This window comes from Sphaerodactylus townsendi, linkage group LG09 (assembly GCF_021028975.2).
Source record: "Sphaerodactylus townsendi isolate TG3544 linkage group LG09, MPM_Stown_v2.3, whole genome shotgun sequence".
NCBI lineage: Eukaryota > Metazoa > Chordata > Lepidosauria > Squamata > Sphaerodactylidae > Sphaerodactylus > Sphaerodactylus townsendi.
Window position 1 is genome coordinate 86,741,559 of NC_059433.1, and position 14,228 is coordinate 86,755,786.

Here is a 14,228-nt window from a genome sequence, read left to right on the forward strand (position 1 = left end):
TATTGAGATTTTTTTTTTTTTGCAATATTCTGCCTTTTCTGCCCCCATCCCCCGCCCCTGCTGCAGCATTCTGAAATCATCCCAGTTGCTTAGTGGACAGCAGCAAGCGGAATTCTACAAACTAAAATGCCTGTAGTCTTGATCAAACCATAGGAAACACAGATATTCTAAGTTGTGAATTTAAAAAAAAGGCTTCTAAAAAACTACCCTGAAAGCATATTTTTTATAAATTTTATATAATTTGCTGATATGAAAGAAGGAACATGGGAACAAAGATTTCCCAGTTCCCAGATAATGTCCCCATCAGACACAAAAACAGGTCTTCCACCACCCACCCCTTTATTCAAAAGCAGCATTGAGAAAACTCAAACAAATCAGCAGAAATAACCTTGCACATGCGTGGTATCCTCTTAGTGCCATTGAACCATTTCCCTGCAGCATAACAGCCACCTGTTTTCCTTCCGCCATTAGATATAAATCTCCTGTGCTCAACATCTTCCCTTTTCCCAGTTCCGTGAAACAGTTGGGTGTCCATTCCCATCATGTACTACACAGGACTTTGAAATGGATTAGAGATTTGGGCAAGATTAGTTCTGCCTGGAGTCTCTGATCATAATAAATAGCCCCAAGGATGGTCTATTCAGTGAAAATGGCAGTACCTTAAGCTTAAAAGATTCCAGAAGGGGTTGGAATTGTGGGGCAACCCCAGGTTTCCTTCTTCTGTTAAGTTGCAGCAAGCTGCCTGCTCACTCACTCATAGGGAAGTAGGCAAATTATTTCTCTTCCACAATCCCTTGAGGCGACGCTTCTTGCTTCATATATTTTGAAGTCTTGAAAACTATTTTGTGTTCTTTCGTGTTCCAGGAGAGAAAGCCTACAGTGATATCAATTGCTACACCTCATAAAAAACTAGACTGACACTGCTGGCCTTGCTAAAATGAAATGTTACAAGGGGAAAAGTACAGTTACACTGAGTGAGAAAAGTAAAACAAATGACTTCCTAAATATTTAAGATATGTTAAATGCAATTCAATTTTTTTCCCCATCATCAGCATGAAACTCAGAATTTATGATAAAAGTCACTGTTTTCTATACTTAATAGCCGGTGTTGTAATTCTAGTAAATTTGTAAGGTTGGCTAATATGAAGGAAGGAATAAAAACTGGTGGATACCGCAGTCATCAAAATGAAGGCTTCTTGAATTATGAGTACCTGCTACACATGTACAAAATTAGTGTCTAATCTGTTCAATAGGGAAATTTTAAAATTAAACACCAGCACATGTTGGTATGTGTAGATTTCTAATAAGAATAAAACCACACAGTACGCCCCCATGAACAGGATACTTTGTTAAAAACACTCATGCAGAATTCCCCTGTTTACAGGCAATCTGATTCATAGCAGATATACCATAAATCACTGCATGGAAAAATATGCAGTTCCTTCTATCTTAGTCTGGAAGATGGGGGTGGGGGCCACTGTGATGCTCCTGCTCACTGCCAAAATTCTGACATCCACATTCCAAACATGTTTTACCATCAACTAGTTAATCCAAAGTACTGTGGTAATTTGCAATTACACCCTAAGCTATAGTGGAGTTCAGTCACGCAGCATGGAAACCAAAACATATTCTGCTTCAGAGTTTTATCAGACGTGCAAACAATTTATCCATACGTTTTTACTCTGACGACAGTCTCAGAGGGTAGTCATACTGGTCTGCAGTATAACAGGTGTATGGTAGAGGCAGCTATAGTTAGCCTTGAGTCCAGTAGCACCGTAAAAGACCAACAAGATTTTGGGGATATGAGCTTTAGAAAGCCAAAGGTTTCTTCGTCTCTCAAAAGCTTATACCCCAAAAATCTTGTTGATCTTTAAGCAGCTACTGGACTTGAATCCAGGATTTTTACCTTGATTTTCTCCTGCTCTGGGATTACAAAAAACTGCACATCCTCAAAAAGCTGGTGAAAATCTACTGATGAACTGTGGCCCAAACGATATCTGGCTAGCCTCAACTAGGGGCCAGGGCTTTTTTGCCCCTGGCTCCAACCTGGTGGAACGCTCTGTGTAGCAAGACCCAGGCCCTGCAGGGCCTGATGCAGCTCCACAGGGTATGTAAAATAGAGCTGTTCTACCAGGTGCATGGTAGAGGCAGCTATAGTTTTTTCCATCTCCAAGCCTCCCCACACCCAATCTTCCCCTCCTGTTTTGGAATTACTTATTGTACTTACATTGTCACCATTGGGTTTAAATGTGGTTTTAAATGTGTTTATTGTGTGCGGTTGTCATTTCAGATATTTAATAGATTGTTGGAAGCTGCCCTGAACTGTTAGGGAAGGGTAGCATGTAAAAATAAATGAATAAACCACAAGGCCATCTTGGGCTGGGGCTAGTTTCATCACTATGGCTCACACTGGGCTATGGTTGCAGGCCATGAGGCTTGCGCCGCAGGAAAACTCCACATACCTGCAAGAAGGCGTGGCGGATGGCGAGTCCAAGTCTTATTCAGCCGGCTCACATGTTCCCAATTCTTTCCCTCCCTCAGTTTGGTTGCTTTGTAAATTGCAACTTATCTGAGGTGCAATGCCATTAAAATTCAATGGGGGTGCCGCTGACTTCAGTGGGATGAAGACTCAGCTTTGTATGTCATGTGTTTTGTTTTTGAGCAATGAAGCTACTTCCAAGAAAGCATGTGTAGTGGTATTCCTTACATTTTAAACAAATGTAGAAAATGTATTATTGTAATATTGCAACTGTAGAACCAACACACATTTACATGAGGCTGGGCACACGCTGGATTTGATCTTCGGGTCGGGGTTAGACCTGGTCGTATCCTCTATTGATAGAGTGCCATGGTCCGACCACTTTGCCCTGAAGGTACGGGTGAACTTGCCGCACCAACCCCGTCTAGGCGACGGGCCGATTTATGCCCGCCCACGGAGACTTATGGATCCACTTGGTTTCCTGAACGCTCTGCGGGACCCTGAACCCGCCGGCACACTCGATGAGCAGGAGGAGGATTGGAACTCCCAACTCTCCGATGCCATCGATGTTGTTGCTCCCCGACGCCCTCTACGTCCCCGCCCCCGGCGCGCTCCATGGTATACCGAGGAGCTGCGCCGTATGAAGCGGGGGCTTAGACGTCTAGAGCGAGTGTGGAGGAAATCTCGCGACGAAGCTGCGCGAACATCTTACAGGACGCTTATGAAAGCCTATGAGATGGCGACGAAGGAGGCGAAGAGGATTTTCTTCTCCTCCTCCCTCGCGTCTGCTAGCTCTCGCCCAGCACAATTATTTTGTATAATTCGGTCATTGACCTCCTTATCGGAGAGATCTTCAAATCTCCAATTGGATATCAGATGTGAGGCATTTATGAGCTTTTTTGCAGATAAGATCGAGTCACTCCGCCACGACCTTCCTTCCACATTAACTACAATTAGTGAACTGGAGACTCCCCTGCCGTCTTCGGGTCCTTGTTTGACCCAGTTTTCCCTGCTCTCGGAAGCCGCTGTTGACAGAGCCTTAGCTGCTGTTAGACCTACTACCTGTCCTCTGGATCTGTGCCCGTCCTGGCTTGTGAAAACTTGCCGGGCGGAGCTACAACCCCATCTGTTGAGTATAATCAATGGTTCCCTTGAGCAAGGAACCTTCCCGGATGGGTTGAAGGAGGCAGTGGTCCACCCACTCTTTAAAAGACCATCATTAGATCTGAGTGATCTGGCCAATTACCGCCCCATTTCGAATCTTTCGTTTCTGGGGAAGGTAATTGAGAGAGTGGTGCTGGAGCAGCTTCAAGGTTTTCTGGATGACGCATCGGCTTTTGACCCCTTCCAGTCCGGCTTCCGCGCTGGGCATGGGACGGAGACTGTTCTCGTCGCCGTCACAGATACACTCCGTATTCAGCTTGACCAAGGCGGATCGGCGCTGCTGGTGCTGTTAGACCTCACCGCAGCGTTTGATGTGGTCGATCACGACCTTTTGACCCACCGCCTGGCCGCCTCCAGAGTGCGGGGCACTGTCCTTCAATGGATAACCTCGTTCCTCCGGGGCCGGAAACAGAAAGTGAGGTGTGGGGACCAGACCTCCTGGAAGTACCCGCTCCAATGCGGCGTACCTCAGGGGGCGTTACTGTCCCCACTGTTATTTAACATCTATATGCGACCCCTTGCTCAGCTGGTACGGAGTTTTGGGCTGATCTGCCATCAGTACTCTGATGACACACAGCTCATTCTGTTGATGGAGGGGGGAGCAGCCGCCGCCCCTGCGGCTCTACAGCACTGTTTGGAGGCGGTTGCTGGTTGGTTGCGACAGAGCAGGTTAAAACTGAATCCATCGAAGACGGAGGTCCTCTGGCTTGGCCGTGGGGGGGGAGAGGGACTTTCCAGCCGCCGGTGTGGGAGGGGGTCACATTGGCGCCGACCCCCTCCGTCTGCAGCCTGGGGGTCCACCTGGATTTGTCTCTCTCAATGGAGACCCAGGTGGCCCATACAACCCGGGCTGCCTTTTTCCACCTTCGTCAGGCCCGGCGACTGGCCCCCTTCCTCTCCCGAACGGACCTAGCCTCTGTGATCCATGCAACGGTCATCTCCAGATTAGACTATTGTAACTCGCTCTACGCGGGTCTTCCCTTGCGTTTGATCCGGAGATTAAAACTGGTCCAGCACGCGGCTGCGCGCCTGCTAACAGGCAGCGCCTCTTGGGAACACATCCAGCCTGTGCTGCAGCAGCTGCACTGGCTCCCAGTAGAGTTCCGGATCATCTTCAAGGTGCTGGTGTTGACCTTTAAGGCCATTCGCGGCCTGGGACCATCGTATCTTCGAGACCGCATCACCCCTTATGTCCCTGTGCGGCCTCTCCGATCGGCGGAGGCCAACCTACTGGTGGTCCCTGGCCCCTCGGTGATGCGGCTGGCCTCCACACGGGCCAGGACCTTTACGGCCTTGGCCCCGGCCTGGTGGAACGCTCTCCCACCAGCTGTCCGGGCCCTGCAGGACCTTGGGGAGTTCCGCAGGGCCTGCAAGACGGAGCTGTTCCGCCGGGCCTTTGGAGGACCCAGCCGCTAATGGTGCCCCCTGGCCCCTAACACCTGGGCCATTAACCATCTCATGTGACTCGCCATGCCTCCCTTTTCTGCGGGGAGGGAGGGACTTTATGTTATTAGATCGCTGGACGCCACTTTATATTTATATTTTATATTTAAACTTAAATTTGATCTTCTGAACTTTTAAATTTGGAACAGGAATGGGAATTTTTATCGCTGCTTTTATTTGTAATCATTTTTAATGTATTTTGTATGTTGTGAACCGCCCAGAGCCCTTCGGGGATGGGGCGGTATAAAAGTCTAATAAAATTTTAAAAAAAATTTGCTCTACAAAGAACGTCTTCTTTGACAAATAAAGTGTGCTACTAGCAGGCAGGGGCGTGGCCGGGTCTGACCCTGCAGGGCCAAAAGGGGGCCAGGCAAGCAGAAGCGTGGTCAGGTCACAGCCCAATGGGTCACTGCAGGCAGCAGACAAGTAGTCAGGTCACAGTCCAATAAGTCAAGGCAGGCAGCAGGCAAGGCCTAGTCAGGTCACAGTCCAATAGGTCAAGGCATGGGAGAACTGAGAAGCAGGCTGGGAATCAATGAAGAACCAGGACACAGCAGGGACAGGTAACACATTTGTTGCACCTATGCAGAAGCAAGCTCACAGCAAGGCTTATATTGCTCAAGGGGCTGGGATTCTGCAAGGAGTTAATCCTCATCAGATGCAGAGACTTCTAATCTCCCATATCTTGTTGCCAAACAAGCACTCCTTCTTTGCTTCTGCAGTAACAGCCTCTGCTTCTGCCTTCCATGTACAGCTGGCTAATCACTGGGTTCCCCACGAAGATCTGCAGCTCCTCTACCTGTAAGTCATCAGGCAGGGAAGGGTTGGCGTTGGCTCTGCTGCCTGGTCTTCTTCAGGAGCAGCAAACTATGGCTGTACTGCGTCTGCAGGTTCTGCGTCTGTGTCCTGGTAAGTACCAGGGGCTGGCTCATGACACCAAGTCAATACCCATCTCCATGGACATTTCTCAAGGATGTCTTTTACTTTTCTCCTTTTCACACAACTATGACATGTACCAAAACCATCTGCTGAAGCTTCTAAAGATATAGAGGAAGAGTTTGACTCCCTTTTTGTTCCTGGATATGGAGGATACAAGTAACGCTTTTCTGCAGCAGGTTCGTTGATATTTTATGTATAGCAAAACCTTTCCCACCTCCAGTTGTATTTCCTTTTTCTTCTGCTGCTGGAGATACACGTATGAAAGTACCAGTCCCTGCAGGAAATCACAAGCTTTGCAAACTTCTCCAATTCAGAATCAAATATGGTAGGAAACACTAACATCTTCTAGTAAATTTTTATTTTGTTTTGAACAGTAGATGTCTATGGACTATTAAATAAAGGAATAAGTAACTAATAAAAACAATATATTGGAGAAGTGCTCTACAATATCTAAATTGCCATGTAAATAAATATATTAAATGACAAAAATATGTAAAGACTTTATGGCAGGGATGGCGAACCTTTTCGAGACCGAGTGCCCAACGTGCAACCCAAAACCCACTGATTTATCGCAAAGTGCCAGCACGGCAATTTAACCCGAATACTGAGGTTTTAGTTTAGAAAAAACGGTTGGCTCCGAGGCGTACTTTACTCGGGAGTAAGCTTGGTGGTAGTCGGTGGCTTTGCTTTGAAGCAACCGTGCAACTCTTCCAATGGGTGAATCACAACCCTAGGAGGGTTTACTCAGAAGTAAACCCCATTGCCAGAAACAGAGCTTACTCCCAGGTAAAGGATCGGGCTTTAGTTCTTCCCATGGAAATCAGTGGGGTTTAACACCGCTTAACAGGGTTACCTACACTGCTTCCCCAAAACTAGGTCTTAGGTTTAATGCTAATAATCGAGCCCAGTGGCCCAGGCCAGCCTAGATGTGTGTGTGTGTGGGGGGGGGACTCTATTTGCACGTGCCCACAGAGAGGGCTCTGAGTGCCACCTCTGGCACCCGTGCCATAGGTTCGCCACCACTGCTTTATGGCCAGTTATGCACATGATGAGGTTATGCTGCAGGATGGAGGCGAATATCTGTCGCAGCAAGATTTCTAGCAAAAGCTTTTACACAAAGAACCATTGATCTTGGGTTCACTATTTGTGAAGAAAGTCAGGATATAAGTATTTTAAGAAATTATCAATATATGTCTTTTTAATCATGAAAAAGTGGAAATATTGATGCAATTGAACTTTTTGTAATATCGCAAGTTGTGTCAAGGTATTGGGATAGATCTGTCAGATGTGTTATGACATCGGTCATTACTTATTTATTAAACTATGCCATACTCTCACATGGAAAAGGTTACGGTAACTGGTAAGACATATTGCAATTAATAAATTCCACATCCCCCACAGCGACATCACTGCAAATCTAGGACTTCGGCACAGCTACATATGACACACCAATACTTGTAACACAGAATTCTCCAGGGATTAAAGTGCTAGAGTAGCGATTAGAGAGCTGGATTAGGAGAGGAGGGATTTGTGTTCAATCTGCCACAGTCCCATGATGCTCTCAGCTAACCTTAGACTGGTCACACTCTCTCACTCTAAAGCACCTCAACAGGATTATGGTTCAATATAAATGAGGAATGAAGAATAATGAAACATCTACCCCAAGATCCTTGTACAACATGCAGAATAAAAATGTAACACAAAGAGAGAGAAAAACAGCTTTAGCTATGAGTGATTTGGACCAAAGAAGGAAGATATGCTTCTGCTACTTGCCACATCTGTGCTGCAACTCTGTTTCTGACACCCTGTGGGTGGGAGGAGATCATTGCAAAGCTTGGAGTTGCCACAGAAAAAAAAACCTATGTGGATAAAGACAGTATGGTTACTTAGTGAAAGCAACCAAAAGGTTTCGCAGAATAGTAAAAGAAATACAACAAAACTACGGTGTAGGACAGCAGTTCTCAACCGGTGGGTCGCGACCCCTTTGGGGGTCGAACGACCCTTTCACAGGGGTCACCTAAGACCATTGGAAAACACATATTTCCGATGGTCTTAGGAACCGAGACACAAATAATGTTATGGTTTGGGGTCACCACAACATGAAGAACTATATTAAAGCGTTGCGGCTCTAGGAAGGTTGAGAACCACTGGTGTAGGAAAAGACAGTATCCTTAATTTATGGAAATCTATCATAAATAATGGACAAGACTTCAAGTTCCCCAGACACCCTCATCAAGGGGAACATGATCAGTCTCTAAATGGTGCCCTGTATACACTATATAAAAACATATATGGCTGTTCCAGAATATGGAACCTCACCCAGAGCTCCACTGTATCTAAATACGGACACCCTATAAAAGTGCAGGGGGGAGGGAATTGAATTAAGGTATATAATTGTCAGGGATAAAGGTGTGTGGTTGTTTAATAGAATGCTTTAGGAACAATTTATCTAGAGGTTGAATTGTCATTACTGTACCTGAAAATGGTGCAGAAAAAAACTCCAGGACTTTCTGCTACCTTGCCGTCTTCCTGGTCATGTGGGGGGCCGATTTTGCACCCTCCCCCACATGACCAGATTAGTGGCATCCAGGGAGAGAGGATATCCCCCTTCCCTAGGCAGATACTCCACTGGATGCTACCTCACCAATTGAGCAGAAGCTGAAAGAATGATAGATTCGTTGTTATTTACAGATGCCAAAAAACGTTTGTCCCTATGTCTTTGAGAACGCAGCTATGAAGTTGCAAAGAACAACCTACTCCAAAGAATATGGAACAAAACCTGGAGTTATGGAGGCAGAGTGTGTATAGCTCTGATTTGCACTTGTAAACATCCTTTCCACACTGGGCCCTCTGGGATAGTTAAAGAATTCAGCGAATGAGCTACTTGGAATAAATAAAGAACACTTGACTTGGCATGCAGCACTTCTAACTGGTTGAAAATAAAGAAGAATTGTTCCTCAGCTTTCCATTTTTCAAACAAAGTCACACACACACACACACACACACACACACACACACACACACACACACACACACAAAATAGTGGTACCAGTAAATCTCAGCATTATTAACTTCTTATAATCCTTTCATGCACATACAAATTGTTAAAAAAAATCTTCAAACTCCCACCAGTTCAAGCCTGGAAGTTTTATAGTGACCCAGTGAATTCCAAAAACTCTAGGAAGTGCCAAGTGAATAGACCTTAGAGAAATCACTGTCAGCTACTTAGTCCTATGGATAACAATGGGTGACTTTACTAACCTGATTTTATGTATCAAGAAAGTAACCAGAAGTTATTCATTGGCAAAATGATCATGAAGGTTATGAATCAAATTCTTTTTAAAAAGGATATCAAAACATTAATAGGTAAGTTTATTCTCAGAAGAAATGCAAGTGAGAATGAAAAAGCTTCACAGAACACACACACACACACACACACACACTCCACCAAACATTATTAATTGCAAATGCGAATCAGACTAAATCAGAATTAAGGCTGAAAAGTATATTTTTGTATGCAAGAAAATAAGTACATTAAACAGCCATCAATAATACAAACTTCAGGGAAATTATAAATGTCTAATTTTTATCTAAAACTTCTTGATATCTGTCTATATTAAATCAGCATCCATATTAAAGCGCCATAGAATACAAAATACTTCTATATTGTTACTGTATATTCCTTAATGTGTCCATATGGGGGCAGTAATGCTTAAGAAAATAAAAACTTATACTATAGTCACCTTAATTAATTCGTTCAGAGAACCTTCTTAGACTTTCCCAATGTAAAAAACATATACAGCTATTAGTCAGAAAAGAGAAAATATGTAGCATTTAAGGTTACGGCCTATAAAACTGTTCTTCTCAACAATACCACTGAAGAATTATATTTAAGACCACCCAGTGTCTGTTATGCCTCCTGAGTATGTAGATTTTCCCCTCAGCAAGATATATTAAGGAAGTTAAATCTTCATTTCTACATCTGAGTTGCTCTGTAAGCTATGTTTCCAGATTAGCCATTGTTTGTTCGTTTTTTCTTCACGCCACTGTTTCTAAACTGGATCTACAGAGCTACTTAAAAGCCTGAACCCAATAGAACTGTTGTTTAATTTATATTATGCCTAAAACCTGTGAAGCTTTGGGTCCTGATATTATATCTGCAACTCTGGAAGACCCAGATCTCCAATTTCACACAGCACAGCACATACAGAGACTTCAGTGTGAGGATAGGCACTGGCTTACCCAGTTCCATGGATTGTGTAAATAGGCAGTTGACAGCAATCTAAGCAAGTCTTCAAAAATACTCAATGGGGCTTTCTCCGAAGAAAGCAATTTTAGTATTGCACTGTAAGATTTCAGAGAGAAGGGACAAGGGTCGACGAAAGCTTTTATTCAGCATAATGCAACTCTGTACAGAGCCACCCCTGCCCTTCACAATACTTATTTCACCTGACCCTGTTAAATGCACATTGTGAAAATATCAGGACATGGGAGAAGTTGAACATTATATTAGGTACTAGAGAGGAAGAAGCCAACGTTCAACTACAAGTCTGGGAATTTTCTTTATAATTTGCAGTACTTCATCTCAACTGGTCAGTTAAGTGGAGTTTCAAGGTCAGGGCCAACATTTTAGTCTCCCCTTGGATATAAATATTTTGAACCCCACTGACTTGAGAGAGAAAGGCAGGATAAAAATATTTTCAATAAATATTCCCATATGACCATCTTGGCTTCCTGTGGGTACAAAAAGGGGGTGGTTTTTTGCCACCTGTTGATGCTTGCAGGGCATCTTGCAGGGCATCAGTAGACGCAAGGACCCACCGATCCCATTCAGTCTAATGGAGAAAAATCGACAGCCACTCCATTTTAAAGGAGAAGCACATAATTAAGTGATATCCTTACAAACTGTTGTAGCTGATGGGACCTAAAGTTTGACTTGCACAGACAAAAAAAAGGGGGGGTATTTGCTTGCTTTGAGTCACAGAACAGAACTGTGACTAAATCACAACTTCACTATGCCAAGGACATGGTGGACTTCCAGAGAAGAGAAAAGAAAGGCTTATCTGTGTCAGGTTGTTAGCTCAAAGAACAGACACTGCCCTATCCCTGGCTGAAGAAGGCCAAAGCTATGGAGCATATCTGGTGATTAAGCTGATGGCTATCATACCAGCTGACTGCCAGAGGGGAACTCTAGAGTTCACTACAGATGGAAGTAGCTTACAGACTGAAAGGGGATCAGTTTTCTTTATAATTTGGAACTAATAAGGAGTTTCCTCTATGGCAGATGGATTTTCTCTGCCTACTGGAATAGGACCTTAGCAGTTGCAGCTAAATACCTGGTGTAGTCATAAAAAGAGAAAGCTGTCAACTCGGTCTGAATTTGCAATTCAGGCTGCATGAGATTTAGCTCCAGCAGTAACCTGGGTCAAAATCACAGATAAAATAAGTTTGGACGTTATAGCCCTCTGACATATGCAATTCGAAATCAACCACCTCTGCAAGCTTTGATCCTACTCACAGGTATACATGCTACACTGAGGATGGATTTAATTCAACTCTTTGTCCCCATCACAATCTCCCTCCCCACTCGCCCTGCCCCTATTTGCCTCATGGGAAAAATATATAGGAGAACATATAGCAATGATCTGGGGCACAAATAGTATCCCAGAGATCAACTGAGATCATGAAAACTATGTGTGGCAGTGAAGAATTAACCCCACCACAACCCTTACCATGCTACAGGGCCAGTCTGAGTTATAGGCTATATGTCGAAGGTATTTATTTATGTAAGATTTAAACTATTTGTCTTATTTCACTGTTATTTATTTAACTTATCAACCTCTTTAATCCCCCAATGAGAATCCAAAATTTACAGCATTCTCCCCCTCTCCATTTTATCATCACAACAACCCTACATGGTAGGCCAGACTGAGCACGTGTGACTGGCCCAAAGACATCCCAGCAAGCTTCCACTGCAGAGTACTATTCATGAATTACAATTTACTTCCGTGTGTGTGTTTTTTTCTGGAGTGCTTTCATGTACTTTGACACTCCATTAACCATAATTTCTAACATTTTATGCGGAAAAATTTGGGAGAAGGTTTTTTTAACCTGACGTTTTGTGGTTCTGCCTCATAAAGCTACTAGAGGACTCTTTGCATGGCTTTTTCATCGGCTGATGTAATCAATGTGGGCTGGGTGGGATGGAAGAGGAGAAGAGGCATAAAGAGGGGAGGGTGCACATGTACACAGTAGCTTTATTAATCGATAAAAGCAGTGGGAACTTGGGTCACATTCTTTTACTATAACCCAGCCTCAGAAACCAAGCACTGCTGTGAACATCATAAAATCTTTAAATCAAGATGTAGACGCTGCTCTCAGAAACTTTACTGAAAGTGGAATCAATGAAATAAACCGTTTTAACAGTGCCTAACCTTTCTTCGGTGGTGGGATTCAGCAGGTTCGCACCACTCTGGCAGAATCGGTTGTTAAAATGGTGCTTGTAAACAACCAGTTGTTAAATTATTTGAATCCCACCCCCAGAACCGGTTGTTAAATTATTTGAATCTCCACTGGCTTTCTCTCACATCTGACCCTAAAATTAAAATGTGCCATAATAAACCTGAAGATTATCTGTCAGAAATCATGATACCTCTGCATCCTGCAGCAATCATTTAAGCTGGTGAGTATTACGGTTATGCTAAAAATAGCCTCTTAAACATTTAGGCCAAAATTAAGACTACTACCTACAAAACAGTCAACACAAATTGAAAACTGTACACGATTACACACTGCACACCCCTACAACATAAGTGTGATTTTGCCATCAAGTCACAGCTGATTTATGGTGACCGCTGTAGGGTTTTCAAGGCAAGGCACATTGGGAAGTGGGCTGCCATCACCTGCCTCCATATGGGCTGAGAACATTCTGGAAGAACTGTGACTCTTCCAAGGTCACCCAGAAAGGTTCATTTGGAGGAGTGGGGAATCAAACCAAGTTCTCCAAATCAGAGTCCACCGCTCTTAACCACTACACCGTGTTGGGTTCCTTGCAACATGCAAGGAAGAAATGTACCTACTATAAACTAATATTCTTCACACACAAAAACTGAACTTCCAGTTGATGTTAAAGCTGTGGGTTTTGCCAATATGATGGTGATTCCCAAGCAATGTCCTTTTTCCAGAATTCTCTTTTTGGAAAAGAAGAGTAGAAAAGTGTTGCCTTTTTATTTTACTTTTCAGGTTTAGATTGATGTGGCAAGAAAGTGTATCATTATGGAACATGCTGGCAACATGGTTCTAATACCCTACCTAGCGAATGCTATGACATAATGGAAGGCTGCAGGAGAAAATAAGAAAATCAGGTGGGAGTGGTTTACTCAGAAATGAGATCAGCAAGACCTTTTATCCTCTTCAGCCATTGCAACTAGTTTAATGGATGAACTTGCATTGTGGAAATTACAGCAATATTGAAAACTAGTAATAAAGCCAGTTGTGGGGGAAAAAATACAACGGGCTCTAGAAAACTAATTCTCCCAGGGCAGGAGACATGAACAAGGCATACGTATTAGAAAGGGCACCTGGAACAAACACTTAAATTGCACGCACGTATGCACGCACGCACCCTGAAACATCCCAGCTTTGCCAAAGAGGGGCAAGCAGGGTGCCTGTGAAAATGAGGAGAGTTCTCCCCATCTCCAATCCCCACCCCAGGGAAGACCTGGCAATCTCAGAACATCACAGACCCAGGCATGAGCCTCCTCACCTTGGTACAACCATGAGCCAAGGTAGACTTTTCAGTGGTTGCAGACAGTCCTACAACCAGCTTCATAAAACTGGACTTTATATGGATTTGCTGACAGTGGTTACAAAAACAAATGGCATATAATTGAACAAAAAAACCTGTTTACACTGCTGATTATAGGAAAAATAAAACAAACAATAAAAACTATCTTCTCCGCCTTGGTCTAGAACTTACCTCTCCATGACTTCAAATTAAGAAGATGGCAGAATAACTTTCAAATTAAGAGATTTGTTTCATCCTTTTGTACTTTTCCTCCCTAGGTATTCTCATTAAGAGATTTCTGACAGCCAGGTACTGGCTTCCTCTTTACCAGCCATCTGTGAAAATCCCAAGTCAGTTCTTTCTAACATTTTCCTGTTCCCCAAAATAATCTCTTTCTCCTAGTTTTCCAAAGTCCCC

At 43.8% G+C, this 14,228-nt stretch overlaps 1 protein-coding gene across 6 annotated transcripts in view; it reads right to left on the reverse strand.

Moving 5' to 3' along the window:
• VPS13B (vacuolar protein sorting 13 homolog B) overlaps window positions 1-14,228 on the reverse strand; it is a 382,095-nt gene that overhangs the window by 249,376 nt on the left and 118,491 nt on the right. The window lies entirely within an intron of this gene.